At 43.4% G+C, this 19,782-nt stretch overlaps 8 non-coding genes across 8 annotated transcripts; all 8 read left to right on the plus strand.

Moving 5' to 3' along the window:
- The first annotated feature begins 770 nt into the window (after positions 1-770).
- Positions 771-853, plus strand: TRNAL-UAG (transfer RNA leucine (anticodon UAG)). The gene has a single exon. It is a non-coding gene; the product is annotated as a tRNA-Leu (tRNA).
- Positions 854-1,754: 901 nt separating this feature from the next.
- TRNAL-AAG (transfer RNA leucine (anticodon AAG)) lies at positions 1,755-1,837 on the plus strand. The gene has a single exon. It is a non-coding gene; the product is annotated as a tRNA-Leu (tRNA).
- A 1,739-nt stretch (positions 1,838-3,576) lies between these two features.
- TRNAL-CAG (transfer RNA leucine (anticodon CAG)) lies at positions 3,577-3,659 on the plus strand. The gene has a single exon. It is a non-coding gene; the product is annotated as a tRNA-Leu (tRNA).
- Positions 3,660-3,845: 186 nt separating this feature from the next.
- TRNAL-AAG (transfer RNA leucine (anticodon AAG)) lies at positions 3,846-3,928 on the plus strand. The gene has a single exon. It is a non-coding gene; the product is annotated as a tRNA-Leu (tRNA).
- A 5,103-nt stretch (positions 3,929-9,031) lies between these two features.
- TRNAL-UAG (transfer RNA leucine (anticodon UAG)) lies at positions 9,032-9,114 on the plus strand. The gene has a single exon. It is a non-coding gene; the product is annotated as a tRNA-Leu (tRNA).
- A 2,724-nt stretch (positions 9,115-11,838) lies between these two features.
- TRNAL-CAG (transfer RNA leucine (anticodon CAG)) lies at positions 11,839-11,921 on the plus strand. The gene has a single exon. It is a non-coding gene; the product is annotated as a tRNA-Leu (tRNA).
- A 2,007-nt stretch (positions 11,922-13,928) lies between these two features.
- Positions 13,929-14,011, plus strand: TRNAL-CAG (transfer RNA leucine (anticodon CAG)). The gene has a single exon. It is a non-coding gene; the product is annotated as a tRNA-Leu (tRNA).
- Positions 14,012-14,197: 186 nt separating this feature from the next.
- Positions 14,198-14,280, plus strand: TRNAL-AAG (transfer RNA leucine (anticodon AAG)). Its single transcript has one exon. It is a non-coding gene; the product is annotated as a tRNA-Leu (tRNA).
- The last annotated feature ends 5,502 nt before the right edge of the window (positions 14,281-19,782 follow it).

Here is a 19,782-nt window from a genome sequence, read left to right on the forward strand (position 1 = left end):
GGAGGTTTTAAATTTTATGTCACGTCATTTTCAGATGCTTCATTCAAGAGATGTTTCCACTATAGAATGCAGAGCAAGGGCAAAAATACAAGTGATAGAGCGAGTGAGTGAGAAGGAGTGTTGTGGAAGGAGAGAATGAAACAAAGACAGAGTGAGTGAACGGCAGGGAGGCATAGAAGAGGAGTCTAGTAGTGAAGGAGACCTGCTTTTCCCTGCTCTTGACCTCCCACCCATCCCCAAACAACCACAAACATACCTTCTGTGCAAAGTTGGTATGCAGAATTTCACGCCTCAGCAAGTGAGGGTGAGTCCCAGGCCAGGGGCTAAAGAGCAAAAGAGTGCCTGTGCTCAGACTTTCCCTGCTAGGGATAGTTTATCTGGAACAAGGCCTACTCTCTTGTATCCAGCAAGGATCTAAAAATCCTGCATGAATCTGCAAGGCACATTGGCAGCATAAATTTGCTTAAACTGCCCCACCTATTGCCTTCCTACTTCATGTGCTGTAGTTGTTTGTGTAGAGAGAGAGGTCGCAGGCAAGGAAATGTTGTGAGTCGGATACAGGACCCTAAATAGCTGGTGAGAGGTATGTGGTGTTCTAAAAGCATGAAAACTGTATACCTGTGAAATAAAGTGCTTTTGTATGTGTTCTTCTGTGTTTATTGTCCTGTGCATAAAGTTGCACCTTGTGTTTGAAGGTTTAAATTATTTCAGGCTTGCATGGAGGTAGACGTTTCTGAGTAACTTTTATTCATTTCTTAAAAGCCTATACTGTCAGGATGGCCGAGAGGTCTAAGGTGCTGTGTTTAGGCCACAGTCTCCTTTGGAGGTGTGGGTTCGAATCCCACTTCTGACATGCCTTTTGGAGATTTAATCTCCTTTATCAGGTTAACATCTGATGGAAGTTGCATCTGTTGGTCTTCACCTGGCACGTTATTCCGTTCTCCTCTTGTCAAGAGAGATGGGGTTTCTCATATATTTAGGTTCTATAACGTCTTGCTGACAAAGCGCAATCCTTACCAAATGAGCATAGGACCCATGTAAGAGGTCATCTGGAAGAGTCATGCTCTTGTATGCCCTGGCCAGACGGGCCCTGCAAATTTGGAAGAATGCCATGCACCTGGTAGACAATTGGACTCCAGCACACTTACAGCAATTTCCTTAGGGCTTTGATCAGGGGCTGCTTAAATTTGCATACTCCACTCTATGTTGTGACTTTGAGATCCCTTGTTGAAATTGCTTTAGCCAGCCAAGAGGTGGCTATTGTCTCAATTTCAAAGCAGCTTTGAGCCGTTCAAGTGGCTGGTGAAAAGCACTTTCTCTTTGTTCGCCTCAAAGTTCTAAAGAGTTCTCCATAGGTCCTGCTCTGTACAGATTGTTCAAAGATCTGTTGGAAGTGCATATAATAGGATAAATAAATTGAGGGCATTCCTTTTCAGTACCTCACCTGCATGGCTGTCTGGCCTCTGGAAGATGCTGGGAAAGCAAGTCAGGATGGCGGAGTGGTCTAAGGCGCTTCGTTCAGGTCGCAGTCTCCTCTGGAGGCGTGGGTTCAAATCCCACTTCTGACAGTCCGGTGTTTACTCTAATTTTTTTCTTGAGAAATATGATCATTTCCCTCGCAGTGGCTTATAGGATTGTCTTCTTGGAAGAGTGCAGTGAGATTTTTTCTTGCTCTAGCCACTATTGGCCTAAGCTCTGTGCATTTTTTGGTTCCTAATATCTTTCTCACCCTTTAAATGAAAAAGCAGCATGGGGTCAGGATGGCCAAATGGTCTAAGGCACTGCGTTAAGGCCGCAGTCTCTCCTGGAGGCGTGGGTTCGAATCCCACTTCTGACAAAACTTGAATTCCATTTTCTCTCTCAGTTCCTTTAGAATCTCAGCTTAAAATTGGCAATGTAAATAATATCTGAATAAGTACCAAACTTCAGTTTCAACTGCAAATGCATTTGCCCTATTCTATCTTTAACGTTAATGTAATATTCTTCTAGCACTCGTGGTGTTTTATATTTCTCTTGTGGGGTACTTTAAAAATCTTTTTTATGAAAGAAATGGGTTACATTAAGTCTTGTGATGTTTTAGGTTTCCAATAAGGAGGTTTTAAATTGTATGTCACGTCATTTTCAGATGCTTCATTCAAGAGATGTTTCCACTATAGAATGCAGAGCAAGGGCAAAAATACAAGTGATAGAGCGAGTGAGTGAGAAGGAGTGGAGTGGAAGGAGAGAATGAAACAAAGACAGAGTGAGTGAACGGCAGGGAGGCATAGAAGAGGAGTCTAGTAGTGAAGGAGACCTGCTTTTCCCTGCTCTTGACCTCCCACCCATCCCCAAACAACCACAAACATACCTTCTGTGCAAAGTTGGTATGCAGAATTTCACGCCTCAGCAAGTGAGGGTGAGTCCCAGGCCAGGGGCTAAAGAGCAAAAGAGTGCCTGTGCTCAGACTTTCCCTGCTAGGGATAGTTTATCTGGAACAAGGCCTACTCTCTTGTATCCAGCAAGGATCTAAAAATCCTGCATGAATCTGCAAGGCACATTGGCAGCATAAATTTGCATAAACTGCCCCACGTATTGCCTTCCTACTTCATGTGCTGTAGTTGTTTGTGTAGAGAGAGAGGTCGCAGGCAAGGAAATGTTGTGAGTCGGATACAGGACCCTAAATAGCTGGTGAGAGGTATGTGGTGCTCTAAAAGCATGAAAACTGTATACCTGTGAAATAAAGTGCTTTCGTATGTGTTCTTCTGTGTTTATTGTCCTGTGCATAAAGTTGCACCTTGTGTTTGAAGGTTTAAATTATTTCAGGCTTGCATGGAGGTAGACGTTTCTGAGTAACTTTTATTCATTTCTTAAAAGCCTATACTGTCAGGATGGCCGAGAGGTCTAAGGCGCTGTGTTTAGGCCACAGTCTCCTTTGGAGGTGTGGGTTTGAATCCCACTTCTGACATGCCTTTTGGAGATTTAATCTCCTTTATCAGGTTAACATCTGATGGAAGTTGCATCTGTTGGTCTTCACTTGGCACGGTATTCCGTTCTCCTCTTGTCAAGAGAGATGGGGTTTCTCATATATTTAGGTTCTATAACGTCTTGCTGACAAAGCGCAATCCTTACCAAATGAGCATAGGACCCATGTAAGAGGTCATCTGGAAGAGTCATGCTCTTGTATGCCCTGGCCAGACGGGCCCTGCAAATTTGGAAGAATGCCATGCATCTGGTAGACAACTGGACTCCAGCACACTTACAGCAATTTCCTTAGGGCTTTGATCAGGGGCTGCTTAAATTTGTATACTCCACCCTATGTTGTGACTTTGAGATCCTTTGTTGAAATTGCTTTAGCCAGCCAAGAGGTGGCTATTGTCTCAATTTCAAAGCAGCTTTGAGCCGTTCAAGTGGCTGGTGAATAGCACTTTCTCTTTGTTCGCCTCAAAGTTCTCAAGAGTTCTCCATAGGTCCTGCTCTGTACAGATTGTTCAAAGATCTGTTGGAAGTGCATATAATAGGATAAATAAATTGAGGGCATACCTTTTCAGTACCTCACCTGCATGGCTGTTTGGTCTCTGGCAGATGCTGGGAAAGCAAGTCAGGATGGCCGAGTGGTCTAAGGCGCTGCGTTCAGGTCGCAGTCTCCTCTGGAGGCGTGGGTTCAAATCCCACTTCTGACAGTCCTGTGTTTACTCTACTTTTTTTCTTGAGAAATATGATCATTTCCCTCGCAGTGGCTTATAGGATTGTCTTCTTGGAAGTGTGCAGTGAGTTTTTTTCTTGCTCTAGCCACTATTGGCCTAAGCTCTGTGCATTTTTTGGTTCCTAATATCTTTCTCACCCTTTAGATGATAAAACAGCATGGGGTCAGGATGGCCGAGTGGTCTAAGGCGCTGCGTTAAGGCCGCAGTCTCTCCTGGAGGCGTGGGATCGAATCCCACTTCTGACAAAACTTAAATTCCATTTTCTCTCTCAGTTCCTTTAGAATCTCAGCTAAAAATTGGCAATGTAAATAATATCTGAATAAGTACCAAACTTCAGTTTCAACTGCAAATGCATTTGCCCTATTCTATCTTTAACGTTAATGTAATATTCTTCTAGCACTCGTGGTGTTTTATATTTCTTTTGTGGGGTACTTTAAAAATCTTTTTTATGAAAGAGATGGGTTACATTAAGTCTTGTGATGTTTTAGGTTTCCAATAAGGTGGTTTTAAATTTTATGTCACGTCATTTTCAGATGCTTCATTCAAGAGATGTTTCCACTATAGAATGCAGAGCAAGGGCAAAAATACAAGTGATAGAGCGAGTGAGTGAGAAGGAGTGTTGTGGAAGGAGAGAATGAAACAAAGACAGAGTGAGTGAATGGCAGGGAGGCATAGAAGAGGAGTCTAGTAGTGAAGGAGACCTGCTTTTCCCTGCTCTTGACCTCCCACCCATCCCCAAACAACCACAAACATACCTTCTGTGCAAAGTTGGTATGCAGAATTTCACGCCTCAGCAAGTGAGGGTGAGTCCCAGGCCAGGGGCTAAAGAGCAAAAGAGTGCCTGTGCTCAGACTTTCCCTGCTAGGGATAGTTTATCTGGAACAAGGCCTACTCTCTTGTATCCAGCAAGGATCTAGAAATCCTGCATGAATCTGCAAGGCACATTGGCAGCATACATTTGCATAAACTGCCCCTCCTATTGCCTTCCTACTTCCTGTGCTGTAGTTGTTTGTGTACAAGGAAATGTTGTGAGCCGGATACAGGACCCTAAATAGCTGGTGAGAGGTATGTGGTGTTCTAAAAGCATGAAAACTGTATACCTGTGAAATAAAGTGCCTTCATATGTGTTCTTCTGTGTTTATTGTCCTGTGCATAAAGTTGCACCTTGTGTTTGAAGGTTTAAATTATTTCAGGCTTGCATGGAGGTAGACCTTTCTGAGTAACTTTTATTAATTTCTTAAAAGCCTATACTGTCAGGATGGCCGAGAGGTCTAAGGCGCTGTGTTTAGACCACAGTCTCCTTTGGAGCTGTGGGTTCGAATCCCACTTCTGACATGCCTTTTGGAGATTTAATCTCCTTTATCAGGTTAACATCTGATGGAAGTTGCTTCTATTGGTCTTCACCTGACACGTTATTCCGTTCTCCTCTTGTCAAGAGAGATGGGGTTTCTCATATATTTAGGTTCTATAACGTCTTGCTGACAAAGCGCAATCCTTACCAAATGAGCATAGGACCCATGTAAGAGGTCATCTGGAAGAGTCATGCTCTTGTATGCCCTGGCCAGACGGGCCCTGCAAATTTGGAAGAATGCCATGCATCTGGTAGACAACTGGACTCCAGCACACTTACAGCAATTTCCTCAGGGCTTTGATCAGGGGCTGCTTAAATTTGCATACTCCACCCTATGTTGTGACTTTGAGATCCCTTGTTGAAATTGCTTTAGCCAGCCAAGAGGTGGCTATTGTCTCAATTTCAAAGCAGCTTTGAGCCGTTCAAGTGGCTGGTGAATAGCACTTTCTCTTTGTTCGCCTCAAAGTTCTAAAGAGTTCTCCATAGGTCCTGCTCTGTACAGATTGTTCAAAGATCTGTTGGAAGTGCATATAATAGGATAAATAAATTGAGGGCATTCCTTTTCAGTACCTCACCTGCATGGCTGTCTGGCCTCTGGAAGATGCTGGGAAAGCAAGTCAGGATGGCCGAGGGGTCTAAGACGCTGCGTTCAGGTCGCAGTCTCCTCTGGAGGCGTGGCTTCATATCCCACTTCAGACAGTCCTGTGTTTACTCTACTTTTTTTCTTGAGAAATATGATCATTTCCCTCGCAGTGGCTTATAGGATTGTCTTCTTGGAAGAGTGCAGTCAGTTTTTTTCTTGCTCTAGCCACTATTGGCCTAAGCTCTGTGCATTTTTTGGTTCCTAATATCTTTCTCACCCTTTAGATGAAAAAGCAGCATGGGGTCATGATGGCCGAGTGGTCTAAGGCGCTGTGTAAGGCCGCAGTTTCTCCTGAAGGCGTGGGTTTGAATCCCACTTCTGACAAAACTTGAATTCCATTTTCTCTCTCAGTTCCTTTAGAATATCAGCTAAAAATTGGCAATGTAAATAATATCTGAATAAGTACCAAACTTCAGTTTCAACTGCAAATGCATTTGCCCTATTCTATCTTTAACGTTAGTGTAATATTCTTCTAGCACTCGTGGTGTTTTATATTTGTTTTGTGGGGTACTTTAAAAATCTTTTTTACGAACGAAATGGGTTACATTAAGTCTTGTGATGTTTTAGGTTTCCAATAAGGAGGTTTTAAATTTTATGTCACGTCATTTTCAGATGCTTCATTCAAGAGATGTTTCCACTATAGAATGCAGAGCAAGAGCAAAAATACAAGTGATAGAGCGAGTGAGTGAGAAGGAGTGTTGTGGAAGGAGAGAATGAAACAAAGACAGAGTGAGTGAATGGCAGGGAGGCATAGAAGAGGAGTCTAGTAGTGAAGAAGACCTGCTTTTCCCTGCTCTTGCCCTCCCACCCATCCCCAAACAACCACAAACATACCTTCTGTGCAAAGTTGGTATGCAGAATTTCACGCCTCAGCAAGTGAGGGTGAGTCCCAGGCCAGGGGCTAAAGAGTAAAAGAGTGCCTGTGCTCAGACTTTCCCTGCTAGGGATAGTTTATCTGGAACAAGGCCTACTCTCTTGTATCCAGCAAGGATCTAGAAATCCTGCATGAATCTGCAAGGCACATTGGCAGCATAAATTTGCATAAACTGCCCCTCCTATTGCCTTCCTACTTCCTGTGCTGTAGTTGTTTGTGTAGAGAGAGAGGTCGCAGGCAAGGAAATGTTGTGAGTCGGATACCGGACCCTAATTGGCTGGTGAGAGGTATGTGGTGTTCTAAAAGCATGAAAACTGTATACCTGTGAAATAAAGTGCCTTCGTATGTGTTCTTCTGTGGTTATTGTCCTGTGCATAAAGTTGCACCTTGTGTTTGAAGGTTTAAATTATTTCAGGCTTGCATGGAGGTAGACATTTCTGAGTAACTTTTATTCATTTCTTAAAAGCCTAAACTGTCATTATGGCCGAGAGGTCTAAGGCGCTGTGTTTAGGCCACAGTCTCCTTTGGAGGCGTGGGTTCGAATCCCACTTCTGACATGCCTTTTGGAGATTTAGTCTCCTTTATCAGGTTAACATCTGATGGAAGTTGCATCTCTTGGTCTTTACCTGGCACGTTATTCCGTTCTCCTCTTGTCAAGAGAGATGGGGTTTCTCATATATTTAGGTTCTATAACGTCTTGCTGACAAAGCGCAATCCTTACCAAATGAGCATAGGACCCATGTAAGAGGTCATCTGGAAGAGTCATGCTCTTGTATGCCCTGGCCAGACGGGCCCTGCAAATTTGGAAGAATGCCATGCATCTGGTAGACAACTGGACTCCAGCACACTTACAGCAATTTCCTTAGGGCTTTGATCAGGGGCTGCTTAAATTTGCATACTCCACCCTATGTTGTGACTTTGAGATCCCTTGTTGAAATTGCTTTAGGCAGCCAAGAGGTGGCTATTTTCTCAATTTCAAAGCAGCTTTGAGCCGTTCAAGTGGCTGGTGAATAGCACTTTCTCTTTGTTCGCCTCAAAGTTCTAAAGAGTTCTCCATAGGTCCTGCTCTGTACAGATTGTTCAAAGATCTGTTGGAAGTGCATATAATAGGATAAATAAATTGAGGGCATTCCTTTTCAGTACCTCAACTGCATGGCTGTCTGGCCTCTGGAAGATGCTGGGAAAACAAGTCAGGATGGCCGAGTGGTCTAAGGCGCTGCGTTCAGGTCGCAGTCTCCTCTGGAGGTGGGGTTCAAATCCCACTTCTGACAGTCCTGTGTTTACTCTAATTTTTTTCTTGAGAAATATGATCATTTCCCTCGCAGTGGCTTATAGGATTGTCTTCTTGGAAGAGTGCAGTGAGTTTTTTTCTTGCTCTAGCCACTATTGGCCTAAGCTCTGTGCATTAAGGTCACAGTCTCTTCTGGAGGTGTGGGTTCGAATCCCACTTCTGACAAAACTTGAATTCCATTTTCTCTCTCGGTTCCTTTAGAATCTCAGCTAAAAATTGGCAATGTAAATAATATCTGAAGAAGTACCAAACTTCAGTTTCAACTGCAAATGCATTTGCCCTATTCTATCTTTAACGTTAGTGTAATATTCTTCTAGCACTCGTGGTGTTTTATATTTGTTTTGTGGGGTACTTTAAAAATCTTTTTTACGAACGAAATGGGTTACATTAAGTCTTGTGATGTTTTAGGTTTCCAATAAGGAGGTTTTAAATTTTATGTCACGTCATTTTCAGATGCTTCATTCAAGAGATGTTTCCACTATAGAATGCAGAGCAAGGGCAAAAATACAAGTGATAGAGCGAGTGAGTGAGAAGGAGTGTTGTGGAAGGAGAGAATGAAACAAAGACAGAGTGAGTGAATGGCAGGGAGGCATAGAAGAGGAGTCTAGTAGTGAAGGAGACCTGCTTTTCCCTGCTCTTGACCTCCCACCCATCCCCAAACAACCACAAACATACCTTCTGTGCAAAGTTGGTATGCAGAATTTCACGCCTCAGCAAGTGAGGATGAGTCCCAGGCCAGGGGCTAAAGAGCAAAAGAGTGCCTGTGCTCAGACTTTCCCTGCTAGGGATAGTTTATCTGGAACAAGGCCTACTCTCTTGTATCCAGCAAGGATCTAGAAATCCTGCATGAATCTGCAAGGCACATTGGCAGCATAAATTTGCATAAACTGCCCCACCTATTGCCTTCCTATTTCCTGTGCTGTAGTTGTTTGTGTAGAGAGAGAGGTCGCAGGCAAGGAAATGTTGTGAGTCGGATACAGGACCCTAAATAGCTGGTGAGAGGTATGTGGTGTTCTAAAAGCATGAAAACTGTATACCTGTGAAATAAAGTGCTTTCGTATGTGTTCTTCTGTGTTTATTGTCCTGTGCATAACGTTGCACCTTGTGTTTGAAGGTTTAAATTATTTCAGGCTTGCATGAAGGTAGACATTTCTGAGTAACTTTTATTCATTTCTTAAAAGCCTATACTGTCAGGATGGCAGAGAGGTCTAAGGCGCTGTGTTTAGGCCACAGTCTCCTTTGGAGGCGTGGGTTCGAATCCCACTTCTGACATTGCTTTTTGGAGATTTAATCTCCTTTATCAGGTTAACATCTGATGGAAGTTGCATCTATTGGTCTTCACCTGGCACGTTATTCCGTTCTCCTCTTGTCAAGAGAGATGGGGTTTCTCATATATTTAGGTTCTATAATGTCTTGCTGACAAAGCGCAATCCTTACCAAATGAGCATAGGACCCATGTAAGAGGTCATCTGGAAGAGTCATGCTCTTGTATGCCCTGGCCAGACGGGCCCTGCAAATTTGGAAGAATGCCATGCATCTGGTAGACAACTGGACTCCAGCACACTTACAGCAATTTCTTCAGGGCTTTGATCAGGGGCTGCTTAAATTTGCATACTCCACCCTATGTTGTGACTTTGAGATCCCTTGTTGAAATTGCTTTAGCCAGCCAAGAGGTGGCTATTGTCTCAATTTCAAAGCAGCTTTGAGCCGTTCAAGTGGCTGGTGAATAGCACTTTCTCTTTGTTCGCCTCAAAGTTCTAAAGAGTTCTCCATAGGTCCTGCTCTGTACAGATTGTTCAAAGATCTGTTGGAAGTGCATATAATAGGATAAATAAATTGAGGGCATTCCTTTTCAGTACCTCACCTGCATGGCTGTCTGGCCTCTGGAAGATGCTGGGAAAGCAATTCAGGATGGCCGAGTGGTCTAAGGCGCTGCGTTCAGGTCGCAGTCTCCTCTGGAGGCGTGGGTTCAAATCCCACTTCTGACAGTCCTGTGTTTACTCTACTTTTTTTCTTGAGAAATATGATCATTTCCCTCGCAGTGGCTTATAGGATTGTCTTCTTGGAAGAGTGCAGTGAGTTTTTTTCTTGCTCTAGCCACTATTGGCCTAAGCTCTGTGCATTTTATGGTTCCTAATATCTTTCTCACCCTTTAGAAGAAAAAGCAGCATGGGGTCAGGATGGCCGAGTGGTCTAAGGCGCTGCGTTAAGGCCACAGTCTCTCCTGGAGGCGTGGGTTTGAATCCCACTTCTGACAAAACTTGAATTCCATTTTCTCTCTCAGTTCCTTTAGAATATCAGCTAAAAATTGGCAATGTAAATAATATCTGAATAAGTACCAAACTTCAGTTTCAACTGCAAATGCATTTGCCCTATTCTATCTGTAACGTTAGTGTAATATTCTTCTAGCACTCGTGGTGTTTTATATTTGTTTTGTGGGGTACTTTAAAAATCTTTTTTACGAACGAAATGGGTTACATTAAGTCTTGTGATGTTTTAGGTTTCCAATAAGGAGGTTTTAAATTTTATGTCACGTCATTTTCAGATGCTTCATTCAAGAGATGTTTCCACTATAGAATGCAGAGCAAGGGCAAAAATACAAGTGATAGAGCGAGTGAGTGAGAAGGAGTGTTGTGGAAGGAGAGAATGAAACAAAGACAGAGTGAGTGAATGGCAGGGAGGCATAGAAGAGGAGTCTAGTAGTGAAGAAGACCTGCTTTTCCCTGCTCTTGCCCTCCCACCCATCCCCAAACAACCACAAACATACCTTCTGTGCAAAGTTGGTATGCAGAATTTCACGCCTCAGCAAGTGAGGGTGAGTCCCAGGCCAGGGGCTAAAGAGCAAAAGAGTGCCTGTGCTCAGACTTTCCCTGCTAGGGATAGTTTATCTGGAACAAGGCCTACTCTCTTGTATCCAGCAAGGATCTAGAAATCCTGCATGAATCTGCAAGGCACATTGGCAGCATAAATTTGCATAAACTGCCCCTCCTATTGCCTTCCTACTTCCTGTGCTGTAGTTGTTTGTGTAGAGAGAGAGGTCGCAGGCAAGGAAATGTTGTGAGTCGGATACAGGACCCTAAATAGCTGGTGAGAGGTATGTGGTGTTCTAAAAGCATGAAAACTGTATACCTGTGAAATAAAGTGCCTTCGTATGTGTTCTTCTGTGTTTATTGTCCTGTGCATAAAGTTGCACCTTGTGTTTGAAGGTTTAAATTATTTCAGGCTTGCATGGAGGTAGACATTTCTGAGTAACTTTTATTCATTTCTTAAAAGCCTTAACTGTCATTATGGCCGAGAGGTCTAAGGCGCTGTGTTTAGGCCACAGTCTCCTTTGGAGGCGTGGGTTCGAATCCCACTTCTGACATGCCTTTTGGAGATGTAATCTCCTTTATCAGGTTAACATCTGATGGAAGTTGCATCTCTTGGTCTTCACCTGGCACGTTATTCCGTTCTCCTCTTGTCAAGAGAGATGGGGTTTCTCATATATTTAGGTTCTATAACGTCTTGCTGACAAAGCGCAATCCTTACCAAATGAGCATAGGACCCATGTAAGAGGTCATCTGGAAGAGTCATGCTCTTGTATGCCCTGGCCAGACGGGCCCTGCAAATTTGGAAGAATGCCATGCATCTGGTAGACAACTGGACTCCAGCACACTTACAGCAATTTCCTTAGGGCTTTGATCAGGGGCTGCTTAAATTTGCATACTCCACCCTATGTTGTGACTTTGAGATCCCTTGTTGAAATTGCTTTAGCCAGCCAAGAGGTGGCTATTGTCTCAATTTCAAAGCAGCTTTGAGCCGTTCAAGTGGCTGGTGAATAGCACTTTCTCTTTGTTCGCCTCAAAGTTCTAAAGAGTTCTCCATAGGTCCTGCTCTGTACAGATTGTTCAAAGATCTGTTGGAAGTGCATATAATAGGATAAATAAATTGAGGGCATTCCTTTGCAGTACCTCACCTGCATGGCTGTCTGGCCTCTGGAAGATGCTGGGAAAGCAAGTCAGGATGGCCGAGTGGTCTAAGGCGCTGCGTTCAGGTCGCAGTCTCCTCTGGAGGCGTGGGTTCAAATCCCGCTTCTGACAGTCCAGTGTTTACTCTACTTTTTTTCTTGAGAAATATGATCATTTCCCTCGCAGTGGCTTATAGGATTGTCTTCTTGGAAGAGTGCAGTGAGTTTTTTTCTTGCTCTAGCCACTATTGGCCTAAGCTCTGTGCATTTTTTGGTTCCTAATATCTGTCTCACCCTTTAGATGAAAAACAGCATGGGGTCAGGATGGCCGAGTGGTCTAAGGCGCTGCCTTAAGATCACAGTCTCTTCTGGAGGCGTGGGTATGAATCCCACTTCTGACAAAACTTGAATTCCATTTTCTCTCTCGGTTCCTTTAGAATCTCAGCTAAAAATTGGCAATGTAAATAATATCTGAATAAGTACCAAACTTCAGTTTCAACTGCAAATGCATTTGCCCTATTCTATCTTTAACGTTAGTGTAATATTCTTCTAGCACTCGTGGTGTTTTATATTTGTTTTGTGGGGTACTTTAAAAATCTTTTTTACGAACGAAATGGGTTACATTAAGTCTTGTGATGTTTTAGGTTTCCAATAAGGAGGTTTTAAATTTTATGTCACGTCATTTTCAGATGCTTCATTCAAGAGATGTTTCCACTATAGAATGCAGAGGAAGGGCAAAAATACAAGTGATAGAGCGAGTGAGTGAGAAGGAGTGTTGTGGAAGGAGAGAATGAAACAAAGACAGAGTGAGTGAATGGCAGGGAGGCATAGAAGAGGAGTCTAGTAGTGAAGGAGACCTGCTTTTCCCTGCTCTTGACCTCCCACCCATCCCCAAACAACCACAAACATACCTTCTGTGCAAAGTTGGTATGCAGAATTTCACGCCTCAGCAAGTGAGGGTGAGTCCCAGGCCAGGGGCTAAAGAGCAAAAGAGTGCCTGTGCTCAGACTTTCCCTGCTAGGGATAGTTTATCTGGAACAAGGCCTACTCTCTTGTATCCAGCAAGGATCTAAAAATCCTGCATGAATCTGCAAGGCACATTGGCAGCATAAATTTGCATAAACTGCCCCACGTATTGCCTTCCTACTTCATGTGCTGTAGTTGTTTGTGTAGAGAGAGAGGTCGCAGGCAAGGAAATGTTGTGAGTCGGATACAGGACCCTAAATAGCTGGTGAGAGGTATGTGGTGCTCTAAAAGCATGAAAACTGTATACCTGTGAAATAAAGTGCTTTCGTATGTGTTCTTCTGTGTTTATTGTCCTGTGCATAAAGTTGCACCTTGTGTTTGAAGGTTTAAATTATTTCAGGCTTGCATGGAGGTAGACGTTTCTGAGTAACTTTTATTCATTTCTTAAAAGCCTATACTGTCAGGATGGCCGAGAGGTCTAAGGCGCTGTGTTTAGGCCACAGTCTCCTTTGGAGGTGTGGGTTTGAATCCCACTTCTGACATGCCTTTTGGAGATTTAATCTCCTTTATCAGGTTAACATCTGATGGAAGTTGCATCTGTTGGTCTTCACTTGGCACGGTATTCCGTTCTCCTCTTGTCAAGAGAGATGGGGTTTCTCATATATTTAGGTTCTATAACGTCTTGCTGACAAAGCGCAATCCTTACCAAATGAGCATAGGACCCATGTAAGAGGTCATCTGGAAGAGTCATGCTCTTGTATGCCCTGGCCAGACGGGCCCTGCAAATTTGGAAGAATGCCATGCATCTGGTAGACAACTGGACTCCAGCACACTTACAGCAATTTCCTTAGGGCTTTGATCAGGGGCTGCTTAAATTTGCATACTCCACCCTATGTTGTGACTTTGAGATCCTTTGTTGAAATTGCTTTAGCCAGCCAAGAGGTGGCTATTGTCTCAATTTCAAAGCAGCTTTGAGCCGTTCAAGTGGCTGGTGAATAGCACTTTCTCTTTGTTCGCCTCAAAGTTCTCAAGAGTTCTCCATAGGTCCTGCTCTGTACAGATTGTTCAAAGATCTGTTGGAAGTGCATATAATAGGATAAATAAATTGAGGGCATACCTTTTCAGTACCTCACCTGCATGGCTGTTTGGTCTCTGGCAGATGCTGGGAAAGCAAGTCAGGATGGCCGAGTGGTCTAAGGCGCTGCGTTCAGGTCGCAGTCTCCTCTGGAGGCGTGGGTTCAAATCCCACTTCTGACAGTCCTGTGTTTACTCTACTTTTTTTCTTGAGAAATATGATCATTTCCCTCGCAGTGGCTTATAGGATTGTCTTCTTGGAAGTGTGCAGTGAGTTTTTTTCTTGCTCTAGCCACTATTGGCCTAAGCTCTGTGCATTTTTTGGTTCCTAATATCTTTCTCACCCTTTAGATGATAAAACAGCATGGGGTCAGGATGGCCGAGTGGTCTAAGGCGCTGCGTTAAGGCCGCAGTCTCTCCTGGAGGCGTGGGATCGAATCCCACTTCTGACAAAACTTGAATTCCATTTTCTCTCTCAGTTCCTTTAGAATCTCAGCTAAAAATTGGCAATGTAAATAATATCTGAATAAGTACCAAACTTCAGTTTCAACTGCAAATGCATTTGCCCTATTCTATCTTTAACGTTAATGTAATATTCTTCTAGCACTCGTGGTGTTTTATATTTCTTTTGTGGGGTACTTTAAAAATCTTTTTTATGAAAGAAATGGGTTACATTAAGTCTTGTGATGTTTTAGGTTTCCAATAAGGTGGTTTTAAATTTTATGTCACGTCATTTTCAGATGCTTCATTCAAGAGATGTTTCCACTATAGAATGCAGAGCAAGGGCAAAAATACAAGTGATAGAGCGAGTGAGTGAGAAGGAGTGTTGTGGAAGGAGAGAATGAAACAAAGACAGAGTGAGTGAATGGCAGGGAGGCATAGAAGAGGAGTCTAGTAGTGAAGGAGACCTGCTTTTCCCTGCTCTTGACCTCCCACCCATCCCCAAACAACCACAAACATACCTTCTGTGCAAAGTTGGTATGCAGAATTTCACGCCTCAGCAAGTGAGGGTGAGTCCCAGGCCAGGGGCTAAAGAGCAAAAGAGTGCCTGTGCTCAGACTTTCCCTGCTAGGGATAGTTTATCTGGAACAAGGCCTACTCTCTTGTATCCAGCAAGGATCTAGAAATCCTGCATGAATCTGCAAGGCACATTGGCAGCATAAATTTGCATAAACTGCCCCTCCTATTGCCTTCCTACTTCCTGTGCTGTAGTTGTTTGTGTACAAGGAAATGTTGTGAGCCGGATACAGGACCCTAAATAGCTGGTGAGAGGTATGTGGTGTTCTAAAAGCATGAAAACTGTATACCTGTGAAATAAAGTGCCTTCATATGTGTTCTTCTGTGTTTATTGTCCTGTGCATAAAGTTGCACCTTGTGTTTGAAGGTTTAAATTATTTCAGGCTTGCATGGAGGTAGACCTTTCTGAGTAACTTTTATTAATTTCTTAAAAGCCTATACTGTCAGGATGGCCGAGAGGTCTAAGGCGCTGTGTTTAGACCACAGTCTCCTTTGGAGCTGTGGGTTCGAATCCCACTTCTGACATGCCTTTTGGAGATTTAATCTCCTTTATCAGGTTAACATCTGATGGAAGTTGCTTCTATTGGTCTTCACCTGACACGTTATTCCGTTCTCCTCTTGTCAAGAGAGATGGGGTTTCTCATATATTTAGGTTCTATAACGTCTTGCTGACAAAGCGCAATCCTTACCAAATGAGCATAGGACCCATGTAAGAGGTCATCTGGAAGAGTCATGCTCTTGTATGCCCTGGCCAGACGGGCCCTGCAAATTTGGAAGAATGCCATGCATCTGGTAGACAACTGGACTCCAGCACACTTACAGCAATTTCCTCAGGGCTTTGATCAGGGGCTGCTTAAATTTGCATACTCCACCCTATGTTGTGACTTTGAGATCCCTTGTTGAAATTGCTTTAGCCAGCCAAGAGGTGGCTATTGTCTCAATTTCAAAGCAGCTTTGAGCCGTTCAAGTGGCTGGTGAATAGCACTTTCTCTTTGTTCGCCTCAAAGTTCTAAAGAGTTCTCCATAGGTCCTGCTCTGTACAGATTGTTCAAAGATCTGTTGGAAGTGCATATAATAGGATAAATAAATTGAGGGCATTCCTTTTCAGTACCTCACCTGCATGGCTGTCTGGCCTCTGGAAGATGCTGGGAAAGCAAGTCAGGATGGCCGAGGGGTCTAAGACGCTGCGTTCAGGTCGCAGTCTCCTCTGGAGGCGTGGCTTCATATCCCACTTCAGACAGTCCTGTGTTTACTCTACTTTTTTTCTTGAGAAATATGATCATTTCCCTCGCAGTGGCTTATAGGATTGTCTTCTTGGAAGAGTGCAGTGAGTTTTTTTCTTGCTCTAGCCACTATTGGCCTAAGCTCTGTGCATTTTTTGGTTCCTAATATCTTTCTCACCCTTTAGATGAAAAAGCAGCATGGGGTCATGATGGCCGAGTGGTCTAAGGCGCTGTGTAAGGCCGCAGTTTCTCCTGGAGGCGTGGGTTTGAATCACACTTTTGACAAAACTTGAATTCCATTTTCTCTCTCAGTTCCTTTAGAATATCAGCTAAAAATTGGCAATGTAAATAATATCTGAATAAGTACCAAACTTCAGTTTCAACTGCAAATGCATTTTCCCTATTCTATCTTTAACGTTAGTGTAATATTCTTCTAGCACTCGTGGTGTTTTATATTTGTTTTGTGGGGTACTTTAAAAATCTTTTTTACGAACGAAATGGGTTACATTAAGTCTTGTGATGTTTTAGGTTTCCAATAAGGAGGTTTTAAATTTTATGTCACGTCATTTTCAGATGCTTCATTCAAGAGATGTTTCCACTATAGAATGCAGAGCAAGAGCAAAAATACAAGTGATAGAGCGAGTGAGTGAGAAGGAGTGTTGTGGAAGGAGAGAATGAAACAAAGACAGAGTGAGTGAATGGCAGGGAGGCATAGAAGAGGAGTCTAGTAGTGAAGAAGACCTGCTTTTCCCTGCTCTTGCCCTCCCACCCATCCCCAAACAACCACAAACATACCTTCTGTGCAAAGGTGGTATGCAGAATTTCACGCCTCAGCAAGTGAGGGTGAGTCCCAGGCCAGGGGCTAAAGAGCAAAACAGTGCCTGTGCTCAGACTTTCCCTGCTAGGGATAGTTTATCTGGAACAAGGCCTACTCTCTTGTATCCAGCAAGGATCTAGAAATCCTGCATGAATCTGCAAGGCACATTGGCAGCATAAATTTGCATAAACTGCCCCTCCTATTGCCTTCCTACTTCCTGTGCTGTAGTTGTTTGTGTAGAGAGAGAGGTCGCAGGCAAGGAAATGTTGTGAGTCGGATACAGGACCCTAATTGGCTGGTGAGAGGTATGTGGTGTTCTAAAAGCATGAAAACTGTATACCTGTGAAATAAAGTGCTTTCGTATGTGTTCTTCTGTGTTTATTGTCCTGTGCATAAAGTTGCACCTTGTGTTTGAAGGTTTAAATTATTTCAGGCTTGCATGGAGGTAGACATTTCTGAGTAACTTTTATTCATTTCTTAAAAGCCTAAACTGTCATTATGGCCGAGAGGTCTAAGGCGCTGTGTTTAGGCCACAGTCTCCTTTGGAGGCGTGGGTTCGAATCCCACTTCTAACATGCCTTTTGGAGATTTAGTCTCCTTTATCAGGTTAACATCTGATGGAAGTTGCATCTCTTGGTCTTTACCTGGCACGTTATTCCGTTCTCCTCTTGTCAAGAGAGATGGGGTTTCTCATATATTTAGGTTCTATAACGTCTTGCTGACAAAGCGCAATCCTTACCAAATGAGCATAGGACCCATGTAAGAGGTCATCTGGAAGAGTCATGCTCTTGTATGCCCTGGCCAGACGGGCCCTGCAAATTTGGAAGAATGCCATGCATCTGGTAGACAACTGGACTCCAGCACACTTACAGCAATTTCCTTAGGGCTTTGATCAGGGGCTGCTTAAATTTGCATACTCCACCCTATGTTGTGACTTTGAGATCCCTTGTTGAAATTGCTTTAGGCAGCCAAGAGGTGGCTATTGTCTCAATTTCAAAGCAGCTTTGAGCCGTTCAAGTGGCTGGTGAATAGCACTTTCTCTTTGTTCGCCTCAAAGTTCTAAAGAGTTCTCCATAGGTCCTGCTCTGTACAGATTGTTCAAAGATCTGTTGGAAGTGCATATAATAGGATAAATAAATTGAGGGCATTCCTTTTCAGTACCTCAACTGCATGGCTGTCTGGCCTCTGGAAGATGCTGGGAAAACAAGTCAGGATGGCCGAGTGGTCTAAGGCGCTGCGTTCAGGTCGCAGTCTCCTCTGGAGGTGGGGTTCAAATCCCACTTCTGACAGTCCTGTGTTTACTCTACTTTTTTTCTTGAGAAATATGATCATTTCCCTCGCAGTGACTTATAGGATTGTCTTCTTGGAAGAGTGCAGTGAGTTTTTTTCTTGCTCTAGCCACTATTGGCCTAAGCTCTGTGCATTTTTTGGTTCCTAATATCTGTCTCACCCTTTAGATGAAAAACAGCATGGGGTCAGGATGGCCGAGTGGTCTAAGGCGCTGCCTTAAGGTCACAGTCTCTTCTGGAGGTGTGGGTTCGAATCCCACTTCTGACAAAACTTGAATTCCATTTTCTCTCTCGGTTCCTTTAGAATCTCAGCTAAAAATTGGCAATGTAAATAATATCTGAAGAAGTACCAAACTTCAGTTTCAACTGCAAATGCATTTGCCCTATTCTATCTTTAACGTTAATGCAATATTCTTCTAGCACTCGTGGTGTTTTATATTTGTTTTGTGGGGTACTTTAAAAATCTTTTTTACGAACGAAATGGGTTACATTAAGTCTTGTGATGTTTTAGGTTTCCAATAAGGAGGTTTTAAATTTTATGTCACGTCATTTTCAGATGCTTCATTCAAGAGATGTTTCCACTATAGAATGCAGAGCAAGGGCAAAATACAAGTGATAGAGCAAGTGAGTGAGAAGGAGTGTTGTGGAAGGAGAGAATGAAACAAAGACAGAGTGAGTGAATGGCAGGGAGGCATAGAAGAGGAGTCTAGTAGTGAAGGAGACCTGCTTTTCCCTGCTCTTGACCTCCCACCCATCCCCAAACAACCACAAACATACCTTCTGTGCAAAGTTGGTATGCAGAATTTCACGCCTCAGCAAGTGAGGATGAGTCCCAGGCCAGGGGCTAAAGAGCAAAAGAGTGCCTGTGCTCAGACTTTCCCTGCTAGGGATAGTTTATCTGGAACAAGGCCTACTCTCTTGTATCCAGCAAGGATCTAGAAATCCTGCATGAATCTGCAAGGCACATTGGCAGCATAAATTTGCATAAACTGCCCCACCTATTGCCTTCCTATTTCCTGTGCTGTAGTTGTTTGTGTAGAGAGAGAGGTCGCAGGCAAGGAAATGTTGTGAGTCGGATACAGGACCCTAAATAGCTGGTGAGAGGTATGTGGTGTTCTAAAAGCATGAAAACTGTATACCTGTGAAATAAAGTGCTTTCGTATGTGTTCTTCTGTGTTTATTGTCCTGTGCATAACGTTGCACCTTGTGTTTGAAGGTTTAAATTATTTCAGGCTTGCATGAAGGTAGACATTTCTGAGTAACTTTTATTCATTTCTTAAAAGCCTATACTGTCAGGATGGCCGAGAGGTCTAAGGCGCTGTGTTTAGGCCACAGTCTCCTTTGGAGGCGTGGGTTCGAATCCCAATTCTGACATTGCTTTTTGGAGATTTAATCTCCTTTATCAGGTTAACATCTGATGGAAGTTGCATCTATTGGTCTTCACCTGGCACGTTATTCCGTTCTCCTCTTGTCAAGAGAGATGGGGTTTCTCATATATTTAGGTTCTATAATGTCTTGCTGACAAAGCGCAATCCTTACCAAATGAGCATAGGACCCATGTAAGAGGTCATCTGGAAGAGTCATGCTCTTGTATGCCCTGGCCAGACG

This window comes from Triturus cristatus, chromosome 5_1 (genome assembly GCF_964204655.1).
Source record: "Triturus cristatus chromosome 5_1, aTriCri1.1, whole genome shotgun sequence".
Lineage (NCBI taxonomy): Eukaryota > Metazoa > Chordata > Amphibia > Caudata > Salamandridae > Triturus > Triturus cristatus.